At 42.1% G+C, this 21,291-nt stretch overlaps 1 pseudogene; it reads left to right on the top strand.

Annotated features, from left to right (window-relative positions):
* Positions 1 to 17,973, top strand: part of LOC115866307 (phosphatidylcholine transfer protein-like) — a 30,789-nt pseudogene extending 12,816 nt beyond the window's left edge.
* The last annotated feature ends 3,318 nt before the right edge of the window (positions 17,974 to 21,291 follow it).

Below are 21,291 nucleotides of genomic sequence, written 5' to 3'. Positions count from 1 at the left end.
ATCATCCAAAACGAAAATAAATAAGGAAACACAAGCTTTAAACGATACATTAAACAAGATGGGCTTAATTGATCTTTATAGGACATTCCATCCAAAAACAAAAGAATATAAATTCTTCTCAAGTGATCATGGAACATTCTCCATGATAGATCATATCCCGGGTCACAAATCAAGCCTTGGTAAATTTAATAAAATTGAAATCGTATCAAGTACCTTTTCTGACCACAACACCATGAGACTAGATATCAATTACAGGAAGAAATATGTAAAATATTGAAACACATGGAGGCTAAACAATACACTACTTAATAACCAAGAGATCACTGCAGAAATCAAAGAGGAAATCAAAAAATACCTAGAAACAAATGACAATGGAAACACGATGACCCAATACCTATGGGATGCAGCAAAAGCAGTTCTAAGAGGGAAGTTTATAGCAATACAGTCCTACCTTAAGAAACAAGAAACACCTCAAATAAACAACCTAACCTTACATCTAAAGCAATTAGAGAAAGAAGAACAAAAAACCCCGAAGTTAGCAGAAGCAAAGAAATCATAAAGATCAGATGAGAAATACATGAAAAAAAACAAAGAAAACAAAAGCAAAGATCAATAAAACTAAAAGCTGGTTCTTTGAGAAGATAAATAAAATTGATAAACCATTAACCAGACTCATCAAGAAAAAAAGGGAGAAGACTCAAATCAATAGAATGAGAAATAAAAAAGGGGAAGTAACAATTGAAACTGCAGAAATACAAAGGATCATGAGAGATTACTACAAGCAACTATATGCCAAAAAAATGGACAGCTGGGAAGAAATGGACAAATTCTTAGAAAAGCACAACCTTCCGAGACTGAACCAGGAAGAAATAGAAAATATGAAAAGACAAATCTCAAGCACTGAAATTGAAACTGTGATGAAAAATCTTCCAACAAACAAAAGCCCAGGACCAGATGGCTTCACAGGCGAATTCTATCAAACATTTAGAGAAGCGCTAACACCTATCCTTTTCAAACTCTTCCAAAATATAGCCAAGGGAGGAACACTCCAAAACTCATTTGAAGAGGCCACCATCACCCTGATACCAAAACCAGACAAAGATGTCACAAAGAAAGAAAACTACAGGCCAATATCACTGCGGAACATAGATGCAAAAATCCTCAGCAAAATACTAGCAAACAGAATCCAACAACACATTAAAAGGATCATACACCATGATCAAGTAAGTGGGCTTTATTCCAAGAATGCAAGGATTCTTCCATATATGCAAATCAATCAATGTGATACACCATATTAACAAATTGAAGGAGAAAAAAACATATGATAATCTCGATAGATGCAGAAACAGCTTTCGACAAAATTCAACACCAATTTATGGTAAAAACCCTCCACAAAGTAGGCAAAGAGGGAACTTTCTGAAACAGTATAAAGGCCGTATATGACAAGCCCACAGCCAACATCGTCCTCAATGGTGAAAAACTAAAACCATTCCCCCTAAGATCAGGAGCAAGACATGGTTGCCCATTCCCACCACTATTATTTAACATAGTTTTGGAAGTTTTAGCAACAGCAATCACAGAAGAAAACAAATCGGAAACAAATCGGAAAAGAAGAAGTAAAGCTGTCACTGTTTGCAGATGACATGATAATATACATAGAGAATCCTAAAGAGGCTACCAGAAAACTACTAGAGCTAATCAATGAATTTGGTAAAGTAGCAGGATTCAAAATTAATGCACAAAAATCTCTTGCATTCCTATACACTAATGATGAAAAATCTGAAATGAAATTAAGAAAACACTCCCAGTAACCATTGCAGCAAAAAGAATAAAATATCTAGGAAAAAATCTACCTAAGGAGACAAAAGACCTGTATGCATAAAACTATAAGACACTCATGAAAGAAATTAAAGATGATACAAATAGATGGAGAGATATACCATGTCCTTGGATTTTAAGAATCAACAGTGTGAAAATGACTATACTACTCAAAGCAATCTACAGATTCAATGCATTCCCTACCAAACTACCACTGACATTTTTCACAGAACTAGAACAAAAAATTTCATAATTTGTATGGAAACACAAAGGACCCCAAATGCCAAAGCCATCTTGAGAAAGAAAAATGGAGCTGGAGGAATCAGGCTCCCTGACTTCAGACTCTACTACAAAGTTACAGTAATCAAGATACTGTGGTACTGCCACAGAAACAGAAATATAGATCAATGGAACAGGACAGAAAGCCCAGAGATGAACCCATGCACATATGTTCAGCTTATCTTTGATAAAGGAGGCAGGAATATACAATGGAGAAAAGACAGACTCTTCAATAAGTGGTGCTGGGAAAACTGGACAGCTACATGTAAAAGAATGAAATTAGAACACTCCCTAACACCATACACAAAAATAAACTCAAAATGGATTACAGACATAAATATAAGGCCAGACACTATAAAACTCTTAGAGGAAAACATAGGCAGAACACTCTATGACATAAATCACAGCAAGATCCTTTTTGACCCACCTCCCAGAGAATGGAAATAAAAACAGAAATAAACAAATGGGACCTAATGAAATTTAAAAGCTGTTGCACGGCAAAGGAAACCATAAACAAGACCAAAAGACAACCCTCAGAATGGGAGAAAATATTTGCAAATGAATCAACTGACAAAGGATTAATCTCCAAAATTTACAAGCAGCTCATGTAGCTCAATATCAAATAACAAACAGCCCAATCCAAAAATGGGCAGAAGACCTAAATAGACATTTCTCCAAAGAAGATATACAGACTGCCAACAAACACATGAAAGAATGCTCAACATCATTAATCATTAGAGAAATGCAAATCAAAACTACAATGAGATATCATCTCACACCGGTCACAATGGCCATCATCAAAAAATCTAGAAACAATAAATGCTGGAGAGGGTGTGGAGAAAAGGGAACCCTCTTGCACTGTTGGTGGGAATGTAAATTGATACAGCCACTATGGAGAACAGTATGGAGGTTCCATAAAAACTAAAAATAGAACTACCATAAGACCCAGCAATCCCACTACTGGGCATATAGCCTGAGAAAACCATAATTCAAAAAGAGTCATGTACCAAAATATTCATTGCAGGTCTATTTCCAATAGCCTGGACATGGTAGCAACCTAAGTGTCCATCATTGGATGAATGGATAAAGAAGATGTGGCACATATATACAATGGAATATTACTCAGCCATAAAAAGAAGGGAAATTGAGTTATTTGTAGTGAGGTGGATGGACCTAGAGTCTGTCATACATAGTGAAGTAAGTCAGAAAGAGAAAAACAAATACCGTATGCTAACACATATATATGGACTCTAAAACACTAAAAGCAAAAAATGGTCATGAAGAACCTAGGGGCAATACTAGACGCAGACCTACTAGAGAATGGACTTGAGGACACGGGGAGGGGGAAGGTAAGCTGGCACAAAGTGAAACAGTGGCATGGAGATATATACACTACCAAATGTAAAATAGATAGCTAGTGGGAAGCAGCTTCATAGCAAAGGGAGATGAGCTCGGTGCTTTGTGACCACTTAGAGGGGTGGGATAGGGAGGTTGGGAGGGAGGGAGACGCAAGAGGGAAGAGATATGGGGATATATGTATATGTATAACTGATTCACTTTGTTATAAAGCAGAAACTAACACACCATTGTAAAGCAATTATACTCCAATAAAGATATTTTAAAAATAAAAAGAAAAGAAAAAAAAATTAAAAGTCCCAGGCTGAAATTCAAACAGTGGTATTCACATGGATTCTCCCTTTCTTACAAAAGTATATTCATTTGCATAGTTTCCATGAAGGGTAAAATAGCCTCCCAAAATAGTGTCAGGGAGTGGTGAGCTTGTGTCTCCCACTGGAGAGCCTGCTAGAGCTCTCCTCCTGCCCTTAGGTGGTGGTTTTGATATTAAAGGCAGGGTGAAAGACCAGGCAAGAGCCATCCTCCATGTGGCCCAGTTCAGTCCCCGGCTCACGCAGGTATTGGTATGGTGTTATGTCTAAAGATCCAGAATGTCCAATTCCTTCATTCCTCGAAGTGAGTTTACCAATGGTCCCTATCTCATATTACCATTGGGTAGATGAAGTGGGATGACCCCTGTAAAGCACTCTGCCCAGGGCCTGGTATTTAGTAAGCACTCAATAAGCGTTAGCTATCAGTGTTATCTTACCTAGGTCTCTGTAGTCCTTCAGGATTAAACCTGCCATCTGATTTTGGAGAGACCTCAAATATTAAATCAGATTTAGTCAGCTGTCTTTCTTCATACAGTCTTGGTACACACAGCCCAGTGGCACCTGCATCTTTGACACCTGCCATTTGGAGTGATTCTCCTCAGTGAAAAATGCTTACTTTTCATACCATCTGAGCCTGTTACTTGCCACAGAGTGTGGGAGTTGGACAGCTTCCACAATCATAGACTGGGGAGGCTTCCTGGCCCCTGAGAAATGGAAATGACCTCCTCTATGAGAAGCAAAGAAAATTCAGTGCCCACTCGAGGTGCATTTACAGGATTAGAGAGATGTGATTCATCAAGGCTGTCTTGTAGTTAGTGACATAAATGCAGATAAACACTATAATTGAAGAGAAAGAGTACTGTTTTTCTTTTCTGCAATATTACAGGACTGAGGTCACTAAGGGCTGAAACTATATTCAGAGGGATGGGAACCAGGTCCAGGAAACTGTCTTAATTCATCCAGGTAACCAAAAGTAACTCATTTGAAGTTAGGGAGATCATTATCTTTATACATAATTATCCCTTTTTCTCAGTATGTGTAGAAAATGGGGACCCACTATTCCTGAACAGAAGCTAATTGTCTCTCTCCTAAGGCATTAAAATATGTGTGGGTGTAGATGTGTGGAGTGTACAATCCCTCACTCTCTCCCCATCTGTGAGCTTGAGGGGAGGAGACAGGAATGGAGGGAGTTGTTTCTCTTGAGTCCTGCCCTTCCTATGGGGCATCCATGGCACAGCACGTAAGGGGGTCACACCTACCAGCTTGTCATTTGCTGGTTGGAAACCCTTGGTATAAAGCCACATACTTTTAGAGCTGAAACATCTTTATGAATTCAGTTTCAATTTTACCTTCCATTTCCTGCCAGGTACTTTCATATACATCTGAGATTCCTAAACTGGGATATGCTTATCCCTGGGTTATGCCACCTGAGTCAGGAGACCCTTGAAGCCTCTGGATCTCTAGAAAGATGCCCCATGTCTAGCCAATAAGATTCTGTTAGCACATGGCAGTATGAGCACACCTAAAAGCTTCACTTTTGTTGGTTTTGTTTGCTTTTGTGCTGAAATTAATCTAAGAGTCATTGGTTTAGTCTTAACAGTAGAGCCTTTAAGCAAGGTGAGGGTCAGGAATTGTTAGCTGCCATTGTATGGAGAGTAAGGTGTGTAGTGTCACCACCTCAAGCCCAGAACCCTCACAGAATAAGGCTTAACATGAAAAGGGAAAATCTCTTGTACTTAGGAATCTAGAAAGTATATTTTTTCTGAGTAAAAGAGACTAGTATGATTTGAACCTGGTGTTTCTTCCTCCTTTCATTCTTTTGTATACAAGTTGTTTACAGAAAAAAGAAGCAGCTGGTGAAAACTTCTGTCTTGGAATTGGTAAAACGATGTGTTGGGTTTCATTATGCCCCATGTGTATCTAAAATAGTAGTCTGAACCCTGAATGCTAGCTGCCTAGATGACACCCCCACATGGATGTTTAATAAGCACCTGAGACTCAACTTGCCCAAGGTAGAACTCTTGGTTACCACACATCCCAAAAATGGATCTCCCATCTACCTTGTTGTTCAGGAAAGGTTCCTAGAGTTATCTTCAATTCTTCGCTTTCTGTCTCCCCACGCCAGTCTGTCAGCATTCCTTTTGACATTACTTCTAAAATGTGTCCCTAACTCACCGACTTCTCCCCATCACTGTTGTTACCTCCCTGTCCAATCACCATCATATCTTATCTGCACAATTGCCCTGGTCTTCTAACCCACCTCCTTGCTCCCTTATGATCTATTTTCTATAAAGCAGAAAGAATCACCTTTTAAAAAGTCATTCTCCTGTTTAAAGTCATTCATTGGTTTTCCATAGCAGTTAGAATAAATTTTTTACATCTTTATCCTGGCTTACAAAGCCCTTTGGGCATGGCCTCTACTACCTCTCTGACCTCAGCCCCTACCACCTCTCTGACCTCAGCCCCTACCACTCTCCCCCAACACAGTTCTCTGGACTCCCTGACTTTCTTTTCTGTGAATAAAGCCATCCATCTACTTTAGGACCCCCTCCCAACAAGGAATGGGCTTTCCTCATCTTCCCATGGCTGGATCCTTCTAATATTTAGACCAAACTGTTCTGATACATATTACCCCTCATAGAGGCCATTCCCGACCACCTGACAGTATTAAACCCCTGCCCTCCAAACCCAGGCACCATTTACCACATAACCCTCTTTTATCCTACTTGAATTACCTGGATAGTATTTAGTGCTGTCACCACCACCAAAGCCTAAGGCCAAATATAAGACCCATGAGAGCAGTAGTCTCATCTGTTTTTTCACCATTGTGTCACCAAAACCACAGAGGAGGTGCTCAATAGTGGTGCTGCGTGAACAGCTGTTTCTTCATATGCTGTGTAATCTCAGCTTGGGAATCAATGGATTGTTTCTGCCTGCTCTGTTTTTACAGCCAACTGGACATTATAAGGCCTTTGGTGTTCTGGATGATTTCCCACCGGATCTACTTGCAGATGTCTCTATGGACTTCAACTATAGAAAAGAGTGGGACGAATTTGTTAAAGGTGAGTGACACCTACAATTTTTAAAATCAGTTATAGAGTAGAATCTATTGGTATTTACTCTAGCCAATAGAAAGCAATAGGCTTAATTTCTACAGTGTTACATTTCATTTTAAATTTTGGCTTAAATATCTGGAGTTCTGGGCTGAAATGTGACTTGCTCCTTGCATATTCTTAGATTTACTCACCAGTTTGCTCTGAGGGCTACTTAGCTCTTACTGTAAGTTCATTGTCATCTCATGCACCTGGGTGGCCATGGAAGTCTTCTTGGAGGAGGTGGTGTCCAAACTTTGTTTTAGAAGTTGAATCAGAATTTTACAGACTTGACACATGTGGGGAGGTGAGAGGGTGAGGGGGTGAGTGGTATAAGGACATTCCAGACCCAGGGAACAATATGACTAAAGTGTGGAAGGCATGAAACAACATGGAATGTTAAAAAACTGTGATCAGGGGCTTCCCTGGTGGCGCAGTGGTTGAGAGTCCGCCTGCCGATGCAGGGGACACAGGTTCGTGCCCCGGTCTGGGATGATCCCACATGCCGCGGAGTGGCTAGGCCTGTAAGCCGTGGCCACTGAGCCTGTGCATCCGGAGCCTGTGCTCCGCAACGGGAGAGGCCACAATAGCGAGAGGCCCGCATACCGCAAAAAAAAAAAAACACAAAAAAACAAAAGAAACAAAAAAACTGTGATCAGTTTGGTGCTGTTGAGTTGCTGGGGTAGCAGAATCTGGAACTAGAGTGGGAGGAGGGTCCAGAGCCCCAAGGGCCTAGGCTGGCCACTCAGCTACACTTCTTAGATTTTCCCTAGAAGTGATGGAGCGTTATGAGAGGCATTAGATAGGGGCTCTTCCTGCCACTTAGAGTGGGGAGCGGACTCTGCCATCCCAGTCACAGTGGAATAGGTACGCAGCAGCTAGCCCAGGGACAGAGAAACTCTGACAGACGCTTGCTGTGGTCGGGACTCTTGGTTGCAAGTAACCAAGCACTAACAAATGCCAGTGTAAGAAAAGGAAAAAGTGTTTTTGGTTCATGACACTGAAAATCCATGGGTGTCTGGCTTCCAGGACAGCTGCATCCAATACTTCATTTCCAGCTTGACTCTGTTTTCTTCTGTGTTGACCTCATTCTCAGGCCTCATTCTCAGGCAGATTCTTGTGTCATGGCAGAGATGCCATGCAGGCATCTAACCATGTACATAACATATCTAACCGTGTACATAACCCCAGAGGAATAGGAACTTTCCTACTGATGCAGCCAGAGTCCCAAGGTTGGCTTTCGTAGCCTCAACATGGATCATATATTTACTTCCTGGGGACGTTTATCATGGTTTTGGGTCACTTAGTGTTTTCAAATACCCTTCCTATCTAGAGGGAATTGTGATGCCACCTATTCAAGGGAGAAGCCAGACATTCTCTGTCCACCTCCCTAGCAGCCAGGTTCAGGTCGTGTGCTGTAGACATTGGCAGAGCCTCTGATGTGTGGTACTTGGCATCAGCAGTCCACACTATGGAGTACGGTCCAGAGACAGCAGTAGTTTGGCTTCTCTGGAGCCATCCTGAGGTTCTAACCTAACTCTGGTCCTCCTAGATCTTCTGCAAGCTACCTGAGAGCCTTTACTAAACCACTTTTTGGGCTAAACTTGCTAGAGTGGCAAGCCAAGAGTGTCTACAAGTGCCTTCCCTAAACTAATCACTGTGGCCATGTCTGGCTCAATTTCCCAGCCCTGAAATTAATGCTGAGTCAGTCCTGCATAAACCACATAGTGGAGAAGTAGGCGAAGGGTGATGCCTTGGAGAAGAATGAGATGCTGGTCCAAGAAGGGGAGAGTCAAAGCTGAGCAGGAGAAAGCAACAGATGTCCACTCCTTCCCTTCCTTTCAAGGGCATCTTCAGCCTCTTGTACCAATGGGCTGGCAAGCTCTTTACCCCGTGGTCTGCTTCTAATAGACTTTTTTTTCAAAAGCTAAATTAATTAACACATTTCCACAGTCAGCATCTCCTTAAGGGGCTCTCTTGGTTACTTCAGCAGCCTTAGCTTGGCTCCTTCCCTAAATGGTTAGTTATAAGCTTCCCACACAGCTAGGGGGGCAGAGGCTGTGCACTTCTTAGAATTTCTTTGCTATCACCCTTTGAGAGCTAATGTTATTTGCATTCAGTAAGATGGTGGATATTAAGGAGATTTGGTCCCTATAGCTGTGATATAATGTAACATGGGAGAAAGGCAAGAAACTTAGGGTTAGCACGGTTAAGCCACTTTCTAGCTGTTTAGGAAGGACACTGCCTTCTCTGGAATATTTTTTTCCCAACTGAACACACTAGGCTGGGTGGCTCAGTCTCAGGACACCTGTAATATATAGAGAAGTCTAAAGAGGGGCATAAGGACACAACAGTGAAACTATTGGTACTCTAGTGACATCTGGTGGTTTCTCTGATTTTTAAACCTGAAAATTTATTTTTTAATGCCTAACTTTATTTCACTGCAGTTTACTTGAGAGTGTTGTTTGTGCTATATGATGAACAACTTTTGTTGTGTTCTTTTATTTTTACTGTGTTTTTATATCTGCTAGACACTGTCCCTGGGCAACAAGTTTTCAGTGGTGATGAATCTGTCTTTTTCTAGAATTCTGTGCCTTATAAGTCAGTGGTTTATCATTCTCTATGAGATCATATCAAAGCTTCTTGTTAATTGAAGCCACATAGGTTTCCAGATGCAGTAACTTCTTTTGTTCTCCTTAGAACTTTATGAAAGAGAATGCAGCAGAGAGGCAGTGGTCTACTGGGAAGTGGAGAGCCCTTCTCCCAAGTTCAACAGAGATGTATCCTTTCCAGAGAGGCACCATTACTCAGCTTTCAAAGTGTTTCTGTGCCCTGTGACCGTCACCCAATGGTGGTATGTCCAGCAGGTGTGGACAATATCGTCTTTGACTCTTGCAGAGGCATCTGCTAACAGCTGTTGCTTCCTGTGTGGCTTTCAGAGACCTCAGAGTGTGATTTCCACGTGCAGCATCTGTAATTGTGGTCATGGGAAGGCAGATAATACCTTCCTGAGAAATTTTCTAGGGATTGAAATTGTTGGGACACAGAACTGGGGACCTGAAAGCAACTTTTCATAAAGAGTATTCAATACACTCTCTCAATCTATAGTGGAGGAAGTAGGAACACAGAGATGCAATGTGACAGAGGCGCACACTCGGGTGGTTAGCAGCAGACTGGGGGCTGGGACTCAGGCTCCACGTTTCCAGCTCCCTCCACCTTCCCTCCTCCTCAAATATTGGATCTGGACACTGTGTGTATGTTTCTTCCCCTCAGTTCCCTTGATTACGATATGAAGCAGTTGAATGGATGTGAGGAGTCTTAGCTGACACTCCAAGGCTCTATGAGGCCCCCTTAGGGCCAGCCTGGGGATGTTTGATGGACATTTGCTGGGGGGGCAGATGGGGTAGAGTATAGGCAGGGACCGGTGAGATTTCCACTCCACTGTTCTCTTCAATCTTAGCGTCTGAATGTTCTACACACTGAATTTCCATAAAGGATCCTTTTAACAAAGGATCTGTGGAATTAAAAAAGAAAAGCTTGGAAACCACTGAACTGGATGATCACCGGAATCTTTTCTAGCTCTAATATTCTGTAAGCCTGTATGTTCCTAAATAATTGTTCTTTAGATAGAGAAGGGGCATGGGGGTGGTTTGTGGGTATTATTTCTGTGTGTTTTGTGTGTATGTGTCTACCCTGGCTCAGCTAGATTACAGACTCCATAAGGGATTATTTTTGGCCAAGTTCCCACAGACTGCTAGATACAGGTGGTAGGTAATTCAAGATTGTGGTAGATTTTATGTGGTTTTCTCTCCTCCTTCCAGCAACTGTGCAGGGTAGGAGCCATCATCCCCATCAGTCAGGGAAGGAAACTGAGGCAAAGGGAAGTTCAGAGCCCTGCTCAGGTTCTCATCAGGTTCTCACCACTAGTGGGCGGCAGAGGGAGGCCTGGGCCCAGGTCCAGCTGTGACCAGAGAAGGTGATCTGGACCAGGGCAACACCACTCTCTGACCTCACAGGGACACTCCTGGGGGGTGTTCTCAGTGGACACTTGGGTCTGCTTGAAGTCTATTTCATTGGCTTTCCAATGCCACACAATCCCATAATGAGTTTCTTAGTCTTTGTATATACACATATGTCACATATATGCACAATAGACTATCTGCAGTTCCTGGGGGAGGGGCAGCCCACCGTGGGTGCTGTAGAGGCTCCGAGCTGGCCTGGGGCTGTGGCTGCGGCTATTGTAGTAAGTGTAACTGTGTTAAACTTAGAGTGAGTTTTTGGATTATTTTAGGCTTTAATTCCTTCTATTGTGAAATCTAAAATTCTGCCATTGAAAAGTTTAATGAACACATTAAAGAGCTGAACCCTGTACAGCCGTGAAAGTCTCACCAGGTTTTGGAGCCTGATCTGAGTTCAAATTCAGGTTACATCACTTCAGCTGGGTTATGGGACCTTTGGCAAGTTTCTTTACTTCTCAGAGCCTCAATTTTGTCATCTGTAAGATGGAGATACTTAATGGAGGATTCACAGGGACTTTCTCAGGATCAATACTGACGCTGCATGTTAAGCACATGACGTATGTACATGGTAAGGGCTCAGTAAGTGGTGACTCCTGTTGTTTCTCAGGATCGAATTATCTTCCCTATTATAGTACCATAGACATAGTGGTCATTCTGTGAGTATTTATTGAGATGAAAAGGCTTTGTTATTCTTGGTGACCCAGAACAAGTGAGGATCTCTGCCTACTAAATATTCAGGTATTCATGTGTCTTCTTGTGATCTCCAGGTGTAAGTAACCTTGCCTGACCATCCTCTGTGCATAGAGGTCAGTGACTGGGGCTTAGGGGGAGGACAGAGAGAAATGGCCCCATTGGGGCAGTGTGACGCCCCCTTCCCTGGGTAAGGACTGAGTCCCAGAAGAGTTGAGTAACTTACCCAGGATCACACAGCTGATAAGTTACCAATCCTCTGAAATCTCATTGCCATCTTGGAGAAAGGAGAAGTGGGTTCCCCACATAACTAAAAGCAGCAAGGAACCATTCACAGTTGGGTAACACATGCTCTCAAATGAGAACACCAGGTGGGAGGAGCCACAGTTTTGCAGAGCAAGTAGGCAGACAGGGCAGGAAGTGAAGTAACAGTGCAAGGGAGCAAATGCCAAGAGGAGGAACAGAATCATTTCCCTTTGCTTCTGGCTTGTGGGCTTTCCTTCTGCCCATCTGAAATGCTGGCCTCAATGTCATGCCTTAACTGGCGGTGTGGTACGTTTATGTGCATCAGTGGCGGGAGCTGGACTTTAAGGGTAGAAGATCCATGTGATCCTGGCCCAGAGCACCTCCATGCCACAGTTTTCAGAGAAGTTGTGCGTGATCCAGGTGAGGCAGTTCAAACAGAGACTGGCGATCCAGAGCAATGGCAAGAGGGGGAGCAAAGGTAAAAAGGGAGCACGTGTTGGCGCACCAGCCAGGACCACCCATGTGAAGGCCAGGCTGACTGCAAGGCACATAAAATGCAGGATGCTTTATTCCCTGAGGTCAGGGACTGGGCACGGATGCAAAAAAGCAAGGGAGACTCAATTCACCCCAGAAGCTTGGCTACAATGCAAGGTGGATGTTTAAATCTATCAATTCATTCTTTACCGACTCTTGCATTGTTCAGATGAAATCAGAACATCCAAGTGAACTAGAAGGTTTAGAAACTCAGTTCAGGCTGGTCCTGTCCATGCACATGCTGGCCAAGGCGGGGCAGGAGGGCTGGTGGGACCATCTCTGAGGAGGCAGCTCCTGCTCAGCAAAAACCCAGGGACTCAGAACCTGCCTGCCTTGAGTTCCAGCCTCTGGAGAGAGGCTGGGAGGGGTCCATGTGGCCACCTGCTGAACTGGAATCAGTGTGGCCTTAAGGCTGCAGCAAAATCTGAACTTAGTGGTGATGTGTGTTAGATCTGCCACCTTGGGCATGTCACCCCACTCTTCTGAGTCTCCATTTTATCATTTATAAACTGGGGTTCAATTTCATCAACTCCTTAGGATTGAGATGATTAATGAGAGAAATAATTAAATGAGAGATATATCCAAGTGTCTAGTAATTGTCAGGCATTTAATAAATAGCAGTAGAATGTTCTTTGGCTGTTTTCCAAAATGTTTATATGTAAGTCTCCCATAAGGCAAGGCAGAGGGGCGAGTCCACTTGAATTCCGTGTTACCTCCCTCCTTACTTTCTGGGCCTGGATATAAAGATGGAAGGTTTGCAGTGTTTGTACTGTATCTTTCTAATATTTTTCTTCCTTCTGAATTGTCCTTCTTTTACCTCTCTAATTTTCATGTATTACCTTGATAACCTGGATTGCCCAGTTCCGAACTGGCTTTTTAAGTGGGCTGCCAAGGTGAGATCCCAGGAGGCAGGAGGGGAAGTGTGTTTGCCCAGTGTCGACTTAATCTGTGGGGCTGTCAGCCTGAAGAGATGCACTGTCTTAGGCTTCATGATGCTATTTTATGAAGCTACTCTGTTGAGTGACTATGGTTAGGACTGGGATTGCCAATACCCAGCACAGAGGTTGGGACAAAAGACAAATAATCTTTAGGAGGAATGCCAGCCCCTCCTTGCTTTGCCCCAAGACTCTACCAGGATCACTCTCTGGAACCTCCAGAGCAGTGGTACTCAGATCACTAGGGACTGCCAATGACCTGGAATCATGGCGACCATTCTGTCTGCTTTGTAAGGTCCTACTTACTGGCTGGAAGGCTCACCAATTCCCTGAGAGAGTGGAAAAGCACATAGGCTTTGAGTCAAACATCATATATTGAATTCTGGCCCTGCTTCTGACTGGGTAATCTAGGGAAGCCATCAATTTTTTCCCTTTTAAAAATGGAGATGGATATTCTCACCCTGTAGAGAAGGAGTAAATAGAACTATGTTTGGTGAAAGTCTTGGGCAATGTTCAATACTGATTAGAGGATGACATATCCTGCCCCTTGCCCCCAGTCCTTACCATTTTCTAAATCTGTAAAGCAAGTCCTTTCTCTCATTTCTTTGGAAGAATCCCACAGCCCAAGCCAATCTCATTTCCTGTTTTTAACTTTTTCTTTTCCAAAAATGGTGTCTTAAAAATATCTTAGATTTTTACTAGCAAAAACCAAAATATACAACAAGGTCTTATAACAGTGGCCCCTACCATCCAGCCTTACCTGTGCCCTGCATCTTACCTTTTGTCAATATCTATAGCAACATTCTGTTGAAATCTTGTCAGGGGCCCTATAGTCATATGTATTATTCCCAAAGCCATCTTCCTTTACCTTTGCCACATCCCAAAGAATCAGGAGTAATCACTGTGAGGACATAGAAGTGATAGTCTTCTTTCCTTTGCAGAAAGGAGTTCCTACCTACTTGAAAAACATGGTGAATACCTGTGATAACTATCCCAGGAGATCCTAAGAGAGAAAATTGGGAGCTCTGTGTCCATGGAATGATGTCTCCGGAAGTGCCACAACTACTGATGCTCAGCCTGCCTTTCCCTTTTCAGTCCTCAGAGGCCTGCTTCACACTCTCCATCACCTTAGCCCCAAGCATGTTTGCCTGACTCCTGCCTTCCTTTCCCACTCTCCCCACCCCAGGACCCACTGCCTTCTTCCAATGTTGAATGTGGCTCAAATTAGGGAAACTTTGCTTGTTTATTTTTAAAAAAGGGAGTCCTCAGTAGGGAAAAAAGTCATTTCATTGTGCCATTCTTGAGGGGTCATGTGTGGAGGACTGGCAACACCACCTAAGACTGACTGATCCCAGCAAGCTGGCTCCTTCCCACATGTGAGTTCTTATAACCCAGGAGGGTGATTCCTTGCTGAAGTTGCTTTGCCTTCAGAGCTGACTCTCAGTGCACCCAGACTTGGAAGACTCATATCCATTTGCCTTATGCTTTGCTGACTTGATTTGCATGATTTGAGATGATAATCCACTGTCTCTCCCCATTCCTATTTGTGGAGGATCATGAGTTGTTTTGATATGAAACTATTTTGAAAAACATTGCAGGCCTGACCAAGCACACAGTGTGATAACATTTTTTTCTCATTATCCATGTCTGGGTTTTTCTTTTTCCCATGTGCCACTGGGGAAGTCTGTGCGTACCCCACTAGCTCAGCATTTTACTGGACACTGAGGCATCAAGATAGCTCTGGCAGTTACCAGAAGCAAATAAAATATTACTTTTTATTCAAAAGATAACAACTGAGTTTTACTTCAGTAACAGGTATGCGTGGTTTTTTTTTTACTTGTTTAGTTCTCTCCTGTTAGAATCTTTGTCTACATAGGGTTTGGCAGTCATCATGGGCTTGTTCTAGGTTCTCCATTTTCAAATTATTGCTAATCATTCCTGGCTATTCTTACTCTAAAAAATGATTCAAGGAGGAAAATTGTTCACCAGTAGTCACCTCAGCTGACATGTTGATGCCTGTGCTCTCCTGTGGCTGCTTTGCTCCCACCAGCACCTGAGGTGGCCAAGTTTAGTGAGAGGCAGAGATGGGATTCAGCCCTAAACAGTGGAATCTCAAGGTCTTACTCATGGACATGAACATAAAAAGGAATCTCAGGCTCACTTACATGCAAGGCCAGGTGTAGAGTAGTCTCAGGTAGAGAATGGTACAGGTGCTTAACTTGACATTAGGAATCAGCTCTGTTCTTCTTCAAGTTATCTTTGATATTAGACTGTGTTTGATTGCAGGATGGCTGCTAAGAGAAGATAGTAGGCCTGCATCTTCCCAGGTTCATGCCAAGTCAAAAAAAGACAGCATTTCTTTCCAGTTGATCCCAAACTATCCCATGGTTCCCTCAAAACCATGTGGCAATCCCTGCCCCAGTCATTGTGATCACATGTATAGAATTATGCAAAAAAGTGAATACTTCATAAATTTACCATTAAAATATCACTATCAGTAATATAGCTGGAATTTTAGGTAAACTAAATCTAAATGTCTCATGTAATAAAGATCATGTTGACATTTTATATATAGAGTCATTGAAACACAAGCACTAGGATTACAGTCTTTGAGCAAAGAACCAACATAAAATAATGTCATGCAACCCATACCTTTAAACACTGTTTGATAATCTGCTAAGAACACTGAGAATACTAAGAATTCTGAGTTTTTAGCTAAGGCAGTTTACAAAGTCACGTAGCTTGCTATAATTAGTAGAGTTAAGACCCTTTCACATTCACGCTTGCTAATTTGGAGAAAATAGTCCTACACAGCATTGATATATGAGATTACCTGGGAAACTGAGAACCCATGAGTCAATAGTAAATGCCAGAGGCCCAAAAAACATAGAACTGTTACTTTGGAGGTTGTGCTGAATTCTTCAAGTTCTGCCTCTCCACAGGGGCTGAAAGTATCATTGGAATTTGAAAGGTATAAATATATTATCATTATTCTAGCACTTTGTTTCACTTATTTCCCCATGTCTGTCTCTGAATAGACAATAAGATCTTTGTGGATAGAAACCCTTCTTTCACTTTTATTACTGCCCCCTAAGGGAATGTATCTTAGGCACTCAAATGAGTGCCTTTAATGATTTGGAGAAGATTGACCAAATGACACACACCCAGAAGGCTCAACCCATCCAAATATAGAGGTTTGAATTCATTACATTAAATATTACTTTAATGTTTAATAACTTAATTCAGTCCAAATTATTTCCCCAAGTCATTTTAGGGGTTCCGGATTCCTCAGGTTCCCATTGGTCTTTCCATGAGAGCACCAGGTCCTTTGTTTGTTAAGGGGTGGCTTTGCTGGTGTGGCTATGGGTTATACTTTAATGTTATGGAAATGGCCCAATCTGGACTGAGTCCAGCTGAGATAAGTCAAGATTTCAGGATTTTCATAATGAAAGTAGCATTACTGTTAGTGCTAAATTTTTTCCACAGGCAAATTATTCACTCTGCATAACAGTTCAAAGTTAATGACCACCTTGGAACTGAGGAATTCCAGCAGAGGGTCACGTCCTTGAAAATGTTCCTATTTCACAGGGAGGGTCCTGGCCTGGCTCCCTGGCTGAGATTCCTCACCCAGAATCCCCACCTCTACTGTCTGCCCTTCAATCCTCCTGCTTCCCAGCTGGGTTTGAAAGAGAGAGAAAGCAGGCAGAGCCCATTTGGTTCTCATGTTTTTGGTAGCACCGCCCAGTCGGCTCAGAGAATTATCTTTAAAAGCTTTAAGATGTGTGTTCACGTCACAGATATTTCTTAATGATCTGGTGTCCATCTGGCAAGGGGACAGGTATGGCAGTTCCTGGGATGAGTGGGACAGGCTTGGGGTCTGCACTCAAGGAGCTTATCCAGTGAAGAAGACACAATGGACAAGCTGTTGAAAGGTGATGAGTTGTGAGAAAGGGCAAGTAGAGGGGGCTAGAATCTAAACCTGGGGGCACTAACCAAATTTGAGGGATCAGGGGAGTGCATGTTGGATTTGGCTGGATAAAGGTTGGAGAAGAAAACTTCCACATGGAAGCAACCATTTCCACAAAACCCCTCAGGCAGGAGAACCAGTCACATCTGAAGAACTACCAAAGGCCAGTAGGTCTGAGCAATGAAAATGAAGGAAGGCATCTCACATGTGGCTGAAGAAGGAGGCAGTGAGGCCGTGGGAGACCCTGAGAACTTCATACCCAGAAAACCAGTAAGCTTTGAAGGATTTTAGGCTGAACGGTGACCTGGTAAGACATATTCATTCCTAAAAGCAGCTCCTTTCCCCCATGGTTCTTCACCATCTCTAACATCCCTCCAACATGGCATGGGGGTGCTCTCCAAGGTGCTCTAAGCCTTGTCACTTTGAATCCTCCTCACTCTGAGGCAGCACTCTGAGTATCCCACACCCAAACCTAGTTTCCAAAGTGGAGCATCAGCCTCTGAAGTTTGACCAGAGATAAAGGGGAGCAGGGAACACCCATGGACACAGTCTCTGATGCTCCTGGCCCACACTATTGTCAACATGCCCTTCAGTGTGACTGCATCATGCACCCTGTACGAGCAGAGTCACTGCAGGAGCCAGAAGTGGCAGAGAGAAAGGAAGGGCATACAAAATGTAATCAGGTCTGCCTCCCCAAAGTTTATGTTTCTACACTTCTCCCCAACTACAAGGAAGAATATATATATATATATTTTTTTTTTTTTTCTTGAGAACACAGAAGCACATTGTTTTCTGAGGTTCTCAGAATTTAGAACCAACAAAATAAGAGGACTTCATAAAATTATTTATATTGGTAATCTATTTATATATATTTTTGTGTATGTCTGCTTGGATACATATGATATATGCTCCATTTCATAAGATATAATAATGGAACAGCAACTAGGCAGCATGTTATGTGAGTGACTTTGCAAGTTCTCTATATGATGTGCCAGGCTCAATGCTAGGCAGTGGAGTTCACAAAAGTGAACAAATTTTTCCCTTAGGGAATTAGCAGACTACAGAGGACATGGAATATGTGCCCAGTTTATAATGAAAGAATTAGATTACCACCTTATATATGGAAAATATGTAATATTTTAAGAGTCTCTGGCTAACTGCCCTTAAAAATAAGACCACAGGCCCCAGATGGAGTCACTTATGCTAAGCCCCACATCCAAAGCAAGACAGACTTACATACAGTTTCAGCTCTCCCAGAAATGGAATCTCAAACCAGTCAATCAGGAATTGTCTGATCAGCACTAGTTAATCTTCCTGATAGACCCCTGCCCTCTTCTAAAGGAAAGTAACTTTGCAATAACCAACCTACTTTTTTAAAATATAGCTTCCTGTTCTTGCTCCCTTCTGCCTATAAAGCTCTCTCATTTTGTACAGCACCCTGAAGCTCCTTTCTATCTGATAGGTTGTATGCTGCATGATTCAAATTGATTTTTAATATGTCTCAGTTTATCTTTTAACAGTTCTGGTGTCAGAAAAAGGAACTGAAGTAGGCCCTTGAAGACCCCCTGGAGCAAAAGGAACCAGACTTTTCTTTGACACTCCTCAATCTTGAGGAGAGCGGGTGCTGGTCAAGAAAAGGAATAATCGTTTGGGTAGAGGTTGATCATAAACTTGGCAGACAAGCTCAGTTTTAGTGGGACTTGGATTCAAGCCCCACTCCTGTTTCAACCTCCCTCAAATCTTTCAGGGAACAACAGGCCCACTGCTGTGGCTACTTCCTGCTGAAACGGGGCATAATCCTGCCTCAGTTTGGAGAATGGACACCAAATTGAAAATATTCTTGACTTCCAGGTCCTGGGATCTTGTATGATCAGGATCTCAACCCCTTGATCTGCCATTTTGGTGCAACAGGCCCAATAAGAAGTAGGAGGAGTGACAACCTGAACGTTAATGGACAAAATAGATCTCATTACCATATGAATTCAAGAGAATAAGCCTGAAACCCAGTCTGGATCTATCACTTCAAGGAGACTTTTAGCCAGGTATCCAGTTGTCTAATTTTATCTAAGTAGGTCCAAACTTCTGATGTGGTATTACACGTAACAGGAGCTATTGGCCACTACACATATATCTCTCTTTTTCTGCTGATCTAAAGCAATTATATTGTCTAAAATTTAATAGTTACAAGGGGAGACCTTGAAGTCATAAGGTTGCAGCTTCCATCTGCCAGCAGAAACTACCTTGAGAATGGCTAGTGGCATCCTGAATCTGTCACAGCTCAGAAAACTCTAAGTTCCCAGCAATATAGGAATATGTCTAAAATCACATCTGGGACTTCTCTGGCTGTCCAATGGTTAGGAATCTGCACTTCCACTGCAGGGGGCATGGGTTCGATCCTTGATTAGGGAACTAAGATGCCACATGCTGCGTGGCGCTGCCAAAAATTTTCTTTTAATAATTAATTTAAAAAATAACACTGGAACCAGCTCAACCACACCCAGGCCCCAGACACACTGAAATCCTGAGATAAGAAATATTATTTTTAGCCAATAAGTTCTGGCGTAATTTGGTACAGTGTTAGGTGACTCATCCTCTACCTCACTTTACTCAGGTCTCTGCTCAAATGTCTCCCGTTTCACCTCCAAAACTAAGCAAATCAACAAAAGTGATCACACATTATTCTCTATCCCCTTACCCCCATCTGCATTATTCCTTATGGAAATTATCACTACTTACATATATATTATGTATTTATTTATTAGCTAGCTTCCCTACTAGAATGAAAATTGAATGGAAATGATGTCTGTCATTTTGCTGGTAAATAAGATGAATATGTATTCGCCCTGACGGTGCTTAGGTCTATTTGACAAATACTTATTTTAGGGCTACTATATATCAGGTCCAGTGACCATGGGCTATTTCTTCCTGTTCCCTGGTGTCTGGGTTGTTTAATTTTAGTCTCTTGGATAATTTTTTTCCCTTGTTATCGTTGTTAAATTGCTCTGTTTTGATAATGCACCTTTCTATGCCTTTAACTGAGTATTTAATTAAAATACAAACATTTTGTCAAGGCTAGAGCTTGTATGTGCTCGCTTGAAGTCCCATGATGGATGATCATAATTATTTGAAAATTTCTTACTTCACACTGTACTGAAATCTAACTTCCTATTACTTTCATCTATTGACCTTTCCTTTACTTTCAGAAATAATAAAGAACATATCTATTCTGTTCCACCAACCTAGTTCTAATTATTGTACGAATATTAACTCTATTTCTTTGGGTATAAGGTCTGTTTATTGAATTTATTGTCTCTTTTTTATGCTATAGACTTTTCTTGGATGTTTGGTATTTCCTCATTTGGTGCTCACCTTTGCAATTGAGATTCCAATTCAACTTTCTGCTTCCTTAGAGGAGGTGTGGGAGCTACTCCTGAGGCTCACTGTCCCCCAGTTTCCACTGGGAGTGGGAGGGCCCATAGTGCCATTAGCCAGGCAAAAAACATTCAAGGTGGGAAAAGTCACATGAATCAAGGTACCAAAAGAAAATGTCACATTCCTTTATTTTTCCCAAGAAGTTTTTTTACCGTTTTGACCCCTTGCGTGAGTTCGAATGACAAATTCCAGGTCCTGTCAAGTGACTACAAGGTATTTCTCAGTCCCTCTCTTTATCCTCCCTCCTGTCCCTTCAGTGAAGTCCCTGGAGGGTAAACACTTTTATTAGTAATCTTACCACTAAAAACTGTGAAAAACCAATGTTTTCTGCTCTTTGGTTTTCAATCTTAATGACTCCTTACCCCACACAGACCACTCCTTGTGCTATTCACACTTTGCAGATGAAACCAAAGCCTTGATTCAACCGTAGTCAAAGAAAAGGAATTCTACACAATTCCACACACATACATACACTAACCCTCCACTTTCCACCAGCAACTGAAACTTAAAACTGAATGATCATGACATGAGATGTTTCTAAAGAGCTATCCCCTTTGTTTTCAATTTTATTAAAGGCACAAATGTGCAGTTGCGCTTAATGGTGTTTACTTG

The sequence above is a fragment of the Globicephala melas genome, chromosome 20 (genome assembly GCF_963455315.2).
Source record: "Globicephala melas chromosome 20, mGloMel1.2, whole genome shotgun sequence".
Lineage (NCBI taxonomy): Eukaryota > Metazoa > Chordata > Mammalia > Artiodactyla > Delphinidae > Globicephala > Globicephala melas.
The sequence above is the reverse complement of the archived record's forward strand: the minus strand, read 5'-3'. Positions and strand labels throughout refer to the sequence as shown.